This window comes from Mirounga angustirostris, unplaced genomic scaffold (assembly GCF_029215605.1).
Source record: "Mirounga angustirostris isolate CCGP_5_RB_7025 unplaced genomic scaffold, mMirAng1.0.hap1 SCAF_6, whole genome shotgun sequence".
In the NCBI taxonomy this organism is placed as follows: domain Eukaryota; kingdom Metazoa; phylum Chordata; class Mammalia; order Carnivora; family Phocidae; genus Mirounga; species Mirounga angustirostris.
In genome coordinates, this window is record NW_026991714.1 from 40542167 (window position 1) to 40554798 (window position 12632).

Sequence of the window (12632 nt, forward strand, 5' to 3'; positions counted from 1 at the left end):
CATAACTGGTGTCAGATTACTTCTTTGCAAATTTGCTACTTGGACGCCTGTCTCATAATTTACTTGCTGTTATCAGTTTGTCTTAGGACCTCACTCAAAAATCGCAATTTAATATTCATTATAGTCAAATATGGTTAAATGCTGTAAGAGTTAACGTGTAGGGTACAAACAAGAGTTACGGCATGTCAAAAAGGTGGCTGTGTTTGAGGTATTTGGGAGGCGAAGGAGAGGCAGGGATCAGCACAAGATATGAGAGGTGGAAATTGGGCATAGGCTGATATGAGGATAACATTGCACTCCACACAGTGACAGGAACTTTTGGTGTTTTCTCTGTTACCCAGGAGGCAGCATGGGGGTAGAGAAGTATAAATAAGCTTTAGAGTAAAGGAACCTCCAATCCTATATTTGCCTTTTACTGATGGTATAATATTGGGCAAATTGCTTAGCTTTTCACAACCCAATTCCTCTTCTAAAAAAAGTTTTATAATACTTAATAAGGTGGTTGTATAAATTCAGCGAAATAACATACGAAAAGCATCTATCCCACTGCTTTACACAGAATGGATGGGGAAAACAACTAAATAACTCTTTCCTTATGTTGTTTTTCTTGCTACCGCTGGTACCATTGGGATACCCACATTTCCTGTTCTTCCCTCCAGCACAGCTTCCTAGAGACACAGTACACATTTTACATATGTGCAGGATTTTTGTACATCCACTTACATCCTATTCAGGCACAGCTAGAGGCCCTACAAAGGGGGGGGCAGTTACTGTCTCCTGCTTCTACTGATGAGATCTATTCAACAAGCAGTTATCGAGCACCTATAATGTCCTAGTTACTGACCTAGGCCCTACTGGGGTACAGAGAGAAGAAAGGGTCTTCAAAATACTTAAAGATGAGAAACAGTCTCTGGATAAACAGCTATCTGAGTTCAGAAGGGGGAGGAAAGTTATGGGCAGAGAGCTTGTGTGAAGTGAGCACCTAGCGGAAGGTGGCATTATTTGCAGACAGGTCATTTAAGCTAAGTCCTGACACATGACAGAATTCACCATGCGGAGCCTGGGGAAAGAGGATAAAGATATTAGAAGATATGTTGATCGCAGATAGTTTCTCAAAGCACCGTTCTGTCGATGCCTATACCTAACGGGAGGAAACTCCGTTTTACTTGCTCTGGAATCTTTAGCCATCAGACGGCATGCTGAACACAATTGCAACTCTCGCCAATAAAACCGCCACAGTGACAGCAGTGGGTAGCTGCAGCAGCCACAGAACTGCAATTACTCTGAAACTGACTGGGGTAAAGAAGATTTACTTGGACGACAACTGGTGAAACATCGTAAACTCTGAGAAGCTGCAATTTCGACTTCGGCGTTCACCCTGGTCAAACCCCCCCCCCCTTTTTTTTTTGGCCGGGGACGAAATGCGCAGCAAGAAGGCCCAATTAGCGTCCGAAGAAGGAGGGCGGGGGGAAGGGGGGAGGTCTCCGCTGCGGATCTACTCTGGCTCCTCCCGAGTCCTGCAAGGCACAAACTAGCCACACTAAATATGGCGTTTTCGAGTGTCCTTTCTTCGTTTTATTTCGCTCTCACCTTTTAGCCACACTCAACATGGCCCTAACCGAAGGTTTTATTCCTGTGGAACCGTCTCGGGACAGTTATCGCGAGGCTTGCCTGGGCCCCGACTGCTCCCGCCCTGCCTCGCGCGGCCGCCACTGCCACCGCCTCCGGCGCCGCTCCTCCTCCGTGTCAGTTGTTGGGCTGTAATGGCGACTGGGCCGCCGCTGCCGAAGTGACTCCCAGGCGGGGGAGCGGGGCCGGACCTGCGCCAGAGGGAACTGCAGAGAGCCGCAGCTCGGGGGGAGGCTTGCTGTGGGGGAGGGGAGGCAGCCTTTCCGCCTCTCCTTCCTTCTCTGCAGCCCGGCGGATCCCGGGAGCCGGTGCGAGGCGGGCACCCGGTGCGTCCCCGGAGCGGGGAGGCCAGGCCCGGCAGCCCTGGGGCCGGCCGGTGCGGCATCACTGCACCCTCCGCCAGGCCCCGCGGGATGCACCGTGGGAGCCGAGGGCGGAGGCGACACTCTCAGGTGAGCCGCGGGGGGACGTGGCTGGGACCGCGGACGCTCGCTTAGGCTCTGCTGCCTCTGTCCGCGGTCCCGGGTCCCCGGTGGCGGGGAGAGAGGCGGGGCGGGGCGCCGGGAGCCCTGGCCCTGCCTGGCGTCCCCCTCGGGGAACCTCCTTGGGTTCTGAGCCTTTGCGGGGAGGGCCATCCTGAGACCTGGATTTCAGGTCCTATCGGTGCCTGCCCAAGACGGATTTCCTTCCTTACCTGTCGGTGCTCCCCCCCACCCCCGTTCCCCGCAACTCGCCCCTCCTCCCGTCTGCGAAAGATGTAGGATACATCTCGCCTTTGGTCTCCGGAGAAGTGCTCCTTCTTCACTTGCAGATCAGGCATATTTTAGGAAATTCCGGGCCACTGACTCCAGTGGCAAGGATGACTGGTTTCTGTTCCTTTTTGGTGAGGATAAACATTCTCAAGTACAGGGAAAACTTTGATCTTCTGCTCCAGTCTAGCAGCTGCTGAATGTAGTCTACCGATTTATTCACAAATAATTTAGTGGGGTATTTAAAAAGCTTTACACTTTGAAAGTTGTCAGTATTTTCCCCCGCCTTCTTTTTAAATGTAGCCCAACATGGTAAATAATATTGAACTAATGTCACAAATACGGTTTGGAATTTCGCTGGGTATTTAGTTTTCAGATAGGAAGTTGCACACAGATACAAGATTTTAATGTGGTTTTAGTGTAGTAGCAAATCTTTCATAAAGGAAGAGGTCCTTCATATAGGACAGGTTGTCAGTAGTAATCGGTATCCATGCACTCCACCTGATTGTTTTGATTTTTTTGTTTTGATGGTGATCCTTGTTTTGAATTTGGAAAAGTCGTTAATGGTTATGTTGTCATGTTAGCGATGCCTCCTGTCTTGTAATTAAAGGTTTTAAAGAAAAGGCTATCTTAGGCCAACCTAGCAACAGCTTGAAAAGGTTTGTAAAAGCAAAGATAAAATACTGAAAGCTGCTCTCCACTTTAAACATTTCTTAGTTTAAAATACTGTTTTTAAACAAGGCAGTATGCTGCTAATAACATGAGATTGTGACTTTGGGGGATTGGTTGTTAGACCCATGGTAGAAGTTGCTTCAAACCCATGGGTGTGTAATGTGAATTAGTTTTGGTGTGCAAATTGACAAACTCCACTCAGTGTAATAAAATCTGAAGCATTGGAGCGTGATTGCATTGAATTTAAGATGCTTTGATCAGAAAATAAACATCAAGCTAAAATACATTGTATGTGTGGATAAGTACATGTATCTCATTTTTTCCTAGTAGCAGGACCTGTGTTTGTAATGATGGTGAGGTCTAATAACTAAACAATTTCATACATACGTGAGGTAATTTCTCTGATTTTTTGAGATAATTATGTAAGAGTGTTACTTAAACAACCATTTATTAATTTATGAATTACGAAGTTGTGAATTTTTTCCTAATGCTTTTGATTGCCAGTCTTTTGCCCATTTTACAACACTTCTGTCATATCATGGACAGAAGAAAGGAGGATAGAGTCCCTGTCTAACCAATTTTATTTGTTAAGTTGCTATGTTATAGTGGCAGCAGAAAAGGAGCAGCTGTTTAAACTAATTGACATCATTTTTTGGTGTATCACCACATACGTTATTTAGTCTTTATAGCAGTGCGAGATAGGTTTGGCAAATATTTTTGTTTTGCAGTTGTGGAAATTGACACATAAGGAAGTTCATTTATTTATATGAATGATGCTCTTATTTCTGCAGATCTAGAATTGTTTATTTTTAGAGGTATAATTTACAGATTAGTTTCAGGTGTACAACGTAATGTTCTGTATATGTATGTATTGTGAAATGATCACCACAAGTCTAGTTAACATTGTAGAATTAGTTTTATTTTTAAACTGAATATTAATATAGATACTTCTGGACCTTGGTAGTTTTAAAATCTAAAAAAATTCTATTTTTGTTTCTTTTGACATGCCGCACTAACTCCTTTATGCTGATTGTCGTTCTTTAAAAACAGTACTTTCAGTAACTTTTGTTTATTATGAGCAAATCATGAATTAATTGTAATGGATGGCTTTATGGCTGTATGTACTTTTTGCTTGAACAGTGTTCTTAAGAAATTATAGTTGTCATTTCTCATTTTGTTTGCATACTCATAGTTCTGTCAAGTTTGGTAATTCAAATCATTTATACTCTTGGTTATGAAAAACCAATATTTGGGCCACATGGTAGCATAACTGAAAAGTAGTAACATCTTGGTGATATTATTGTAGAACTGATGATTTAAAAAGTTAACTTGCCATCTACACTTGTGATTGCTCTTTTTGCAGCGTGGGACAAGTTGTGAAATAGTTTTCTTTATTGACGTTTTCTTCCCATGTCAAACCATTTCTAGTGTTGCAAATAGTCCAAAAAACACAACCAAAAGATTGAATAGTGTTTTTTTCCTGCTCTAATAGCTTTTTGTTTATTATTATCACAGGTATAACTTTACATATACTAGCGATTATTTTGGTTGGTTATTTGCCTTTCTCATTTAGTCTGTAAGTTCCATGATGGCAGAGATCTTCTGTTAACTATTTTGTGCCCAGTGGCTAGCATATAGTAAACTAATCAATAAATATTAGTTGAATAAATTGACTAAAGAGTGGTCTTGGCATAATATTTAGAAAACAAAACAAAACACTGGTTCATGTTCCTAGGCACACATCAACTCTTATTAAGAATATACTCTAGAGATATGTTCAAGTTTGCTAGGTAGCAGGGAATGACAGCCTGGGATTAAAAAGCCACTGAGAATAAGCCACAGGTGGATCCTGAAAACTTTATTGGATATTTTAATGATTTGCCTGGGTGTTCTGGCAATAGTTATTATAATTTAAAGAAAATAGAAGGTTTAAGACCCTAACCTAATTAGTACTATAATTATAGGCTCTTAATAACTTTAAGTCACTTCTTAATTACAGCATTGGGAGTTTTAAATCTTAAAGGCCAGCTAGTCCAATTCCCACATTTTACACATAAGTGAACAGTATCATATAGGGGAAATATCTCACCTTAAGTGGTTTCATAACTGGATGAGGAATTCACTATACAACTGCTAAGTCTTCACTTGTTTAATGTCAGATAATTATCAAATCAGACCATGATTGTGACCAACTGGGCAATGTATTCATTCTACATTAGAGTGAAAACTCAAAATAGACCTCTCCATGAATCAAAAATATTTAACTTAAAAATGAACCTCAACCCTCCCCTCTGTCGTTGGGACTATAAATTGGTACAACTAGGACAATATCCTGGAAGGAAATTTGGTGTACTTATCAAAATTAAAAGTGCACATATTTGATATTTCATTTTTAGGAGTTTATCTTACAGAAATTTTAACACAAAGCACAAGAGCAAATCTGGAAGGATGTTCATTTGAACATTATTATAAGTAAATGCCAGTAGTATTTATAAATAAAAAATATTCTAAATGTCCCATTGGTAGGGGAATAGTTGAAATTATAGTATATTTATGCTGTGAAGTACTATGCATTTGTTAACAGGTTGAGGGATAGCTTTCTTTACTTCATGAGAAGCAGCTGAGCGTATCACTGAGCGCAGGGACCATGCAACTAACTTTCTGGGTTCAAATCCCAACAGCATCATTTATCAGATGCGGCCATTAATTAGCAAATTACTTAAACTCATCTATAAAGTGGATATAACTATAGTTCTCACCTGACAGGGCTGTTGTGAGAATTAAATGAGTTGCTATTTAAGCCATAAGTAAGCATAGTAAGCACCAATAAATGTTTAAGTGTTTGCAATTACTGTTATGTACTGACATGGAAGAACGTTCATGATATAATATTGAGTGAGAAAAATAAGTTGCATAACACTGTGGGATATGATTTGGTTTTGAAAAAACAAACACGTGAGAAAGAAATTCAGTTTGATTTTATTATGATTTTGTATGTGCATAGGAAAGAGTCTGTAAGGATAGATATTAAACTATTAGCTGTGTTATCCCTGGGGGAGTGGATGACTTTCCTTTTTTTTTTTACTTTAGGCACTTTTGTTTATTTTAAGTCCCACTTTTATAATTTTTGAAGCATTTTTTTCTAAAAAAGAAAACATAGAAACAGTTTCTTCTATTAAACAGTCATATAAATGTATTTTTGAATGTAGTTGTTTTTCAGAGATCTGTAGATTTCATCAACATATCACAATGAGATTCTCTTTTAAAACTTTTGTTGATGGAAGGCTAAACTTGTAAGTGTACTTATTTTCTTTTTTTATTATGTTAATCACCATACATTACATCATTAGTTTTAGATGAAGTGTTCCATGATTCATTGTTTGTGCATAACACCCAGTGCTCCATGCAGAACGTGCCCTCCTCAATACCCATCACCAGGCTAACCCATCCTCCCACCTCCCCTCCCCTCTAGAACCCTCAGTTTGTTTTTCAGAGTCCATAGTCTCTCATGGTTCGTCTCCCCCTCCGATTTCCCTCCCTTCATTCTTCCCCTCCTGCTATCTTCTTCTATTTTTTTTAACATATAATGTATTATTTGTTTCAGAGAAGTGTACTTATTTTCTACTAGCTTTGTGACCTTAAGTGTCATTTCTTAATTTACAAATTAAGTACATAGGCTAGATCAGTGTTTCTTAAACCCAGTATTCCCAGATTGTGCCATGAGGTGCCTTAGAGCACTGTAGTGAACTCACACAGGTACTGTGGAATATTAAAAAATTTTCGAGGGAAACACAGTAATATTTGACAGCTGTGGGATATCTGTGTGATATTTGACGTCTGTGGGACACTGTTCAACTATTAGTTTGAGGTAGTGTCTGTGAGATTGTGCTACATTCCTTTGGATGACAGGATGTCTTCAAAAAGCTGGGTTTGGGGGGGCTGCTGTAATAAAAAGCAAGTACTGTGCAAAAATCAGTGTGAATGGTAAATGAAAGTGGCAGTGTCCAAAGTGATTTTAAGGTTTGAGAAGTTGTGTAATGTATAGCTGGTGCATACATTCCATTAATAAGTAATTGTGGTTGTATAGTAATAAAACATTTCTTTCAATTTATATGTATTTTTCAAACTGCTACAAAGTTTGCTAGGACACAAATACTTATTAGATTGTATGGATCTAATAAATGGAACTGGTAGGTATTTTTGGTGCCTAGGGGCACCATGGGAAAATTACTGAGACAATGAGAGTTCTGTGAACTGAAAAGGCTTGGCAACCTCTCCAACTCTTTTGACTAGGACACTCACAGTAAGAAATATATTTTTTCATAGGGATATAATATACATATATATGTATATATCTATATATAAATGAATTTTATACTTTAGGGCAAAAATAATCCTGACATGTGAACCATGAGACATTTTTATAGACATATATTCCTTGAAATTAATTTGGAAGAGTAAGCATTCAGGATAACTAGATGGTGGGTAAGCAAAGTATAGGCTCATATTTCTAGGACTTCGCCCCCCCTCAATTGTTCCTGGTCTTGTTCATTGTCCTTACTTTTCCTTAAGTAAAAGAGGAGGTGCACCTGTATTCAAGTATAGCTCATCTGTCAGTGGGGGATATTATGTTGTTTGTGATCCTCACCCTGCCACTTATGTTGCAAAGGCCAAACTGGTACCAAATGTTACATAGTTTTCTTCTGGATTTCCTAGATTACAGTAGATCAGCCTTATATTTGTAAAAGTAGTTGTTGGGGTTTTTGTATTTTAAATGTAGAGAGAGGTGAGGCTAAATTCTCAGGTCATTTGTATTTGTGTATTATACTATATTATGCGAGTATTGGTTATTCTGAGAATTTACTTGGAACAGTGTAATAGGTCTGACCTAGAGCTGGAATGTTTTCTCTTTTTTCCTAGCTGGTCCCTACTAAATTTGTCCATTTTATATTTGGACGAGACAGTACGACTATTGCGGGGTTGTCTTTTCTCATTCTTTCAGGCAGCCGTGGTTGTTACATAGGATCTGATAGAGATGAGAGAACTGAAATGTAGCAAAGGTATGGAAAACATTGTCCGTGAGAGCCAAAACAAAGTAATTTCTTTCATCTCTATCCCCAGGGCCAGGCACATAATAGGAGCCCAATAAATAATTGAGCCAAGGTGCACCTGGGTGGCTTAGTCATTAAGCCTCTGCCTTCCGCTCAGGTCATGATCCCAGGGTCCTGGGATCGAGCCCGGAATCGGGCTCCCTGCTTGGCGGGGAGCCTGCTTCTCCCTCTCCCACTCCCCCTGCTTGTGTTCCTTCTCTCGCTGTGTCTCTCTCTTCAAATAAATAAATAAAATCTTTAAAAAAAATAATTGAGCCAAATCTGTGTGACTGAATGAGAGCCCTGTCAATAAATGTAAAGGGAAAATTTGCAGCTAGAAGATACTTGAGAATTGGGTATTTCATAAAATGTCATCTTGTATCTTATTTGTATAGGTACCATAAGTATAGATCAGCATTTCTCAAACTTCCTGGTGTCCAGACCACTTCATACGCTTGAGTTATTAAAAACTTAGAGCTTTTGTTTACATGGGTTCTATCTATTGATATTTACTATGTTAGAAGTTTTAAAAGTATATATTAGTTTTTTAACATTTTAATTCCAGTATAGTTAACATACAGTGTTATATTAGTATCAAGTGTATGATATAGTGATACAGCAATTCTATACATTACTCAGTGTTCATCATGATGAGTGTACTCTTAATCCCCTTCACCTATTTCACCCATCCATTTGTTCTCCATAGTTAAGAGTCTGTTTTTTGTTTGTCTCTTTTCTTCTCTTTGTTCGTTTGTTTCTTAACTTCCACACAGTGAGTGAAATCATATGATACTTGTCTTTCTCTGACTTGTTTCACTTAGCATTCATTATATGCTCTAGATACATCCATGTTGTTGCAAATAGCAAGATTTCATTTTTTTCATGGCTGACTAATAGTCCATCACACACACACACACACACACACACATCTTTATCCATTCATTTATCAGTGGACACTTGGTCTGCTTCCATATTTTGGTGATTGTAAATAATGCTGCTATAAACATAGGGGTGCATATATCTTTTCAGATTAGTGTTTTTGTATTCTTTGGGTAAATACCCAGCAGTGGAATTACTGGATGGATCATATGGTAGCTCTTTTTTTTTTTTTTTAAGATTTATTTATTTATTTGAGAGAGCACAAGTAGGCAGAGCAGTAAGTAGATAGAGGGAGAGGGAGAAGCAGGCTCTCTGCTGAGCAGTGAGCCCGATGTGGGGCTCCATCCCAGGACCCTGGGATCATGACCTGAGCTAAAGGCAGAGGCTTAACTGACTCAGCCACTCAGGCGCCCTGTAGCTCTATTTTTAATTTTCGGAGGACCCTCCAACTTTTCCATAGTGGCTACACCAGTTTGCATTCCCACCAACAGTAAAATGAGGGCTCTTTTTTCTCCACATCCATGTCAACACTTTTTCTTGTGTTTTTGATTTTCACCATTCTCACAAGTGTGAGGTGATCTCTCATTGTTTTGATTTGCATTTTCCTGATGGTGAGTGATGTTGAGCATCTTTTCATGTGTCTGTTGGCCATCGGTGTGTCTTCTTTGTACAAATGTCTGGCTCATATCTTCTGCCCATTTTTAATTTCAATTTTATTATTTTTTTCTAGAGAGGGAGGAAGGGGGGGGAGGGGGAGGGAGAAAGAGAATTTTAAGCAGGCTCCACACGCAGCATGAGCCCAACGTGGGGCTCGATCTCACAACCCTGGGATCATGACCCGAGTTGAAATCAAGAGTTGAACACTCAGTGGACTGAGTCACCCAGGAGTCCCCTCTTTTGCCCAATTTTTAAAATATATGTATATTTTAAAGATTTTATTTATTAGGCAGAGAAAGTGACAGTATGAGTAGGGAGGAAAGGGAGAAGCAGGCTCCCTGCTCATCTAGAACCCTGGGATCATGACCTGAGCTGAAGGCAGATGCTTAACTGACTGAGCCACCCAGGTGCCCCTCCTCTTCTGCCCATTTTTAAATTATTTGTTTTTGTGTGTGTCTTGAGTTGTATAAGTTCTTTCTATATTTTGGATACTAACCCTTTTTTGGGGGGTATGTCGCTTGCATCTATGTTCTCCCATTCAGTTAAGTTGTCTTTTAGTTTTGATGGTTGTTTCCTTAGCTGTGCGGAAGCTTTTTATTTTGGTGTAGTCCCAATATTTTGCTTTTGTTTCTCTTGCCTCAGAAGACCTAGTAAAATGTTGCTACAGCCGATTACTGCTTGTGCTCTCTTCTAGGATTTTTATGGTTTCAGATCTCATGTTTAGGTCCTTAATCCATTCTGAGTTTTTATTTTTGTGTATGGTGTAAGAGAGTCCAGTTTTATTCTTTTGCATGTAGCTGTCTAATTTCACCAACATCATTTTTTGAAGACTTTTTCCCATTGTGTATTATTGTTGAAGATTAATTGACCATTTGTGGGTTTATTTCAGGGTTTTCTATTCTGTTCTTTTGATTTATGTGTCTGTTTTTGTGCCAGTACCATACTGTTTTGATTACTGTAGCTCTCTAATATATCTTGAAATCTGGGATTGTGATACCTCTAGTTTAGTTATTCTTTTTCAAGTTTGCTTTGGCTATTTGGGGTTTTTTGTGGTTCCATACAAATTTTAGGATTATTTGTTCTAGTTCTGTGAAAATGCTGTTGGTATTTTGATAGAGATTGCATTAAATCTGTAGATTGCTTTGGGTAGTTATGGACATTCTACTTTATTGAGGGTTTTTATCATGAATGGATGTTGTACTTTGTCAGATGCTTTTTCTGCATCTCTTGAACTAATCATATGGTTTTTATCCTTTCTCTTGTTGATATGATGTATCACATTGATTGATTTGTGAATATTGAACCACCCTTGCATCCTAGGAATAAATCCCGTTTGGTTGTGGTGAATGATTTTTTTAATGTATTGTTGGATTCAGTTTGCCAATATTTTGTTGAGGATTTGCATCTGTGTTCATCAGAGATTTTGACCTGTAGTTCTTTCTCTCACTCTCTCTCTCTCTCTCTCTTTTTTTTTTTTTTTTTTGTAGTGTCTTTATCTGGTTTTGGTATCAAGGTACTGGTAGCCTCATAGAATGAATTTGGAAGCTTTCTTTCCTCTTCTATTTTTTGGAATAGTTTGAAAAGAATAGGTATTAACTCTTCTTTAAATGTTTAGTAGAATTCACCTGTGAAGCCATGTGGTCCTGGACTTTGTTTGTTGGGAGTTTTATTTATTACTGATTTAATTTCATTGCTGATAATGGATCTACTCAAATTTTTTGTTTCTTCCTGATTCATTTTTGGGAAGTTATATGGTTCTAGGAATTTATTTCTTCTAGGTTGCCTGATTTGTTGGTGTATAATTTTTCATAATATTCTCTTATAATCCTTTATAGTTCTAGGGTTGGTTGGTATTTCTCCTCTTTCATTTGTGATTTTATTTGAGTCCTCTCTCTTCTTTCTTTTTCTTTTTTTAATGAGTCTGGCTAAAGGTTTATTAGTTTTGTTGATCTTTTCGAAGAACCAGAGCTCCTGGCTTTATTGATTGTTCTGTTGCTTTTTTTTTAGTTTCTATTTCATCTATTTCTGCTTTATCCTTTTCTGTTTCCTTCATTCTATTGATTTGGGTTTTTGGGTTTTTTTTTTTTTTTTTTGTATCTCTTTTAGGTGTCAATTTAGGTTGTTTATTTGGAATTTTTCTGCTTCTTGCAGTAGGCCTGTGTTGCTATAAACTTCCTTCTTAGAACACCTTTTGCTGCATCCCAAAGATTTTGGACAGTTGTGTTTTCATTTGTCTCTATGTATTTTTTGATTTCCTCTTTGATTTCTTGGTTGATCATTTATTTTTTAGTAGCATGTTATTTAACCTCCATGTATTTGTGTTTTTTTCCATATTTTTTCTTGTGGTTGATTTCTAGTTTCCTAGCATTGTGGTTGGAAAAGATGCATGATATGGAAGTTTTAAATATACTTATTAATTTATTTAAAATAACAAATCCATATTAAAATAAACAGGTAACATTTTTTAAATGAAAAGTGACTATTTTTCCAAAACAAAAACATTTAGTGAAAGGAGTGACATTCTTGGACATTTTTCAATTTTTTTCTTAATGTCTAGCTTAATAGAAGACATCTGGATTCTCCTATCTCCTTCTGCATTCAATCTGTTGTGATATCATATATCATGTAGCCTTTGGGAGCCTGCACTGTACATACTCAGAATGAAAGTGAAAAAGAGGAATAATGTCTTAATGTTATTATGGAAATAGTTTTGATTTCAAAGACTCCCCCTGAAAGGTGGACCCTCAGAGATCCCTGGACCATGGTTGAAACTGGTGATATAGATTATAAATTTAGAGTAGAATAGGACCTTAGAGGTCATGTAGTAATAATCACCTCTTGTGGATATTTCTGGCTTTTACATCTGGACTGAGAATACCTTGAATACCTTAAGCTTGGTTTTGGGGAATAATCATAAGTTGGCTTTTGGAGATGTTGAGTAAGATGTGCCTTTGAG

At 38.6% G+C, this 12632-nt stretch overlaps 1 protein-coding gene across 2 annotated transcripts in view; it reads left to right on the forward strand.

Annotated features, from left to right (window-relative positions):
* The first annotated feature begins 1718 nt into the window (after positions 1-1718).
* The window catches only part of CEP350 (centrosomal protein 350), a 153634-nt gene continuing 142720 nt past the window's right edge, over positions 1719-12632 (forward strand). The window contains exon 1 of one of the 2 annotated variants that reach the window (XM_045877234.3): positions 1719-2081. The gene's annotated coding sequence lies outside the window, so the exon portion shown is untranslated. The remainder of the gene's footprint in view (positions 2082-12632) is intronic. The other variant, XM_045877235.3, reaches the window with a different exon arrangement.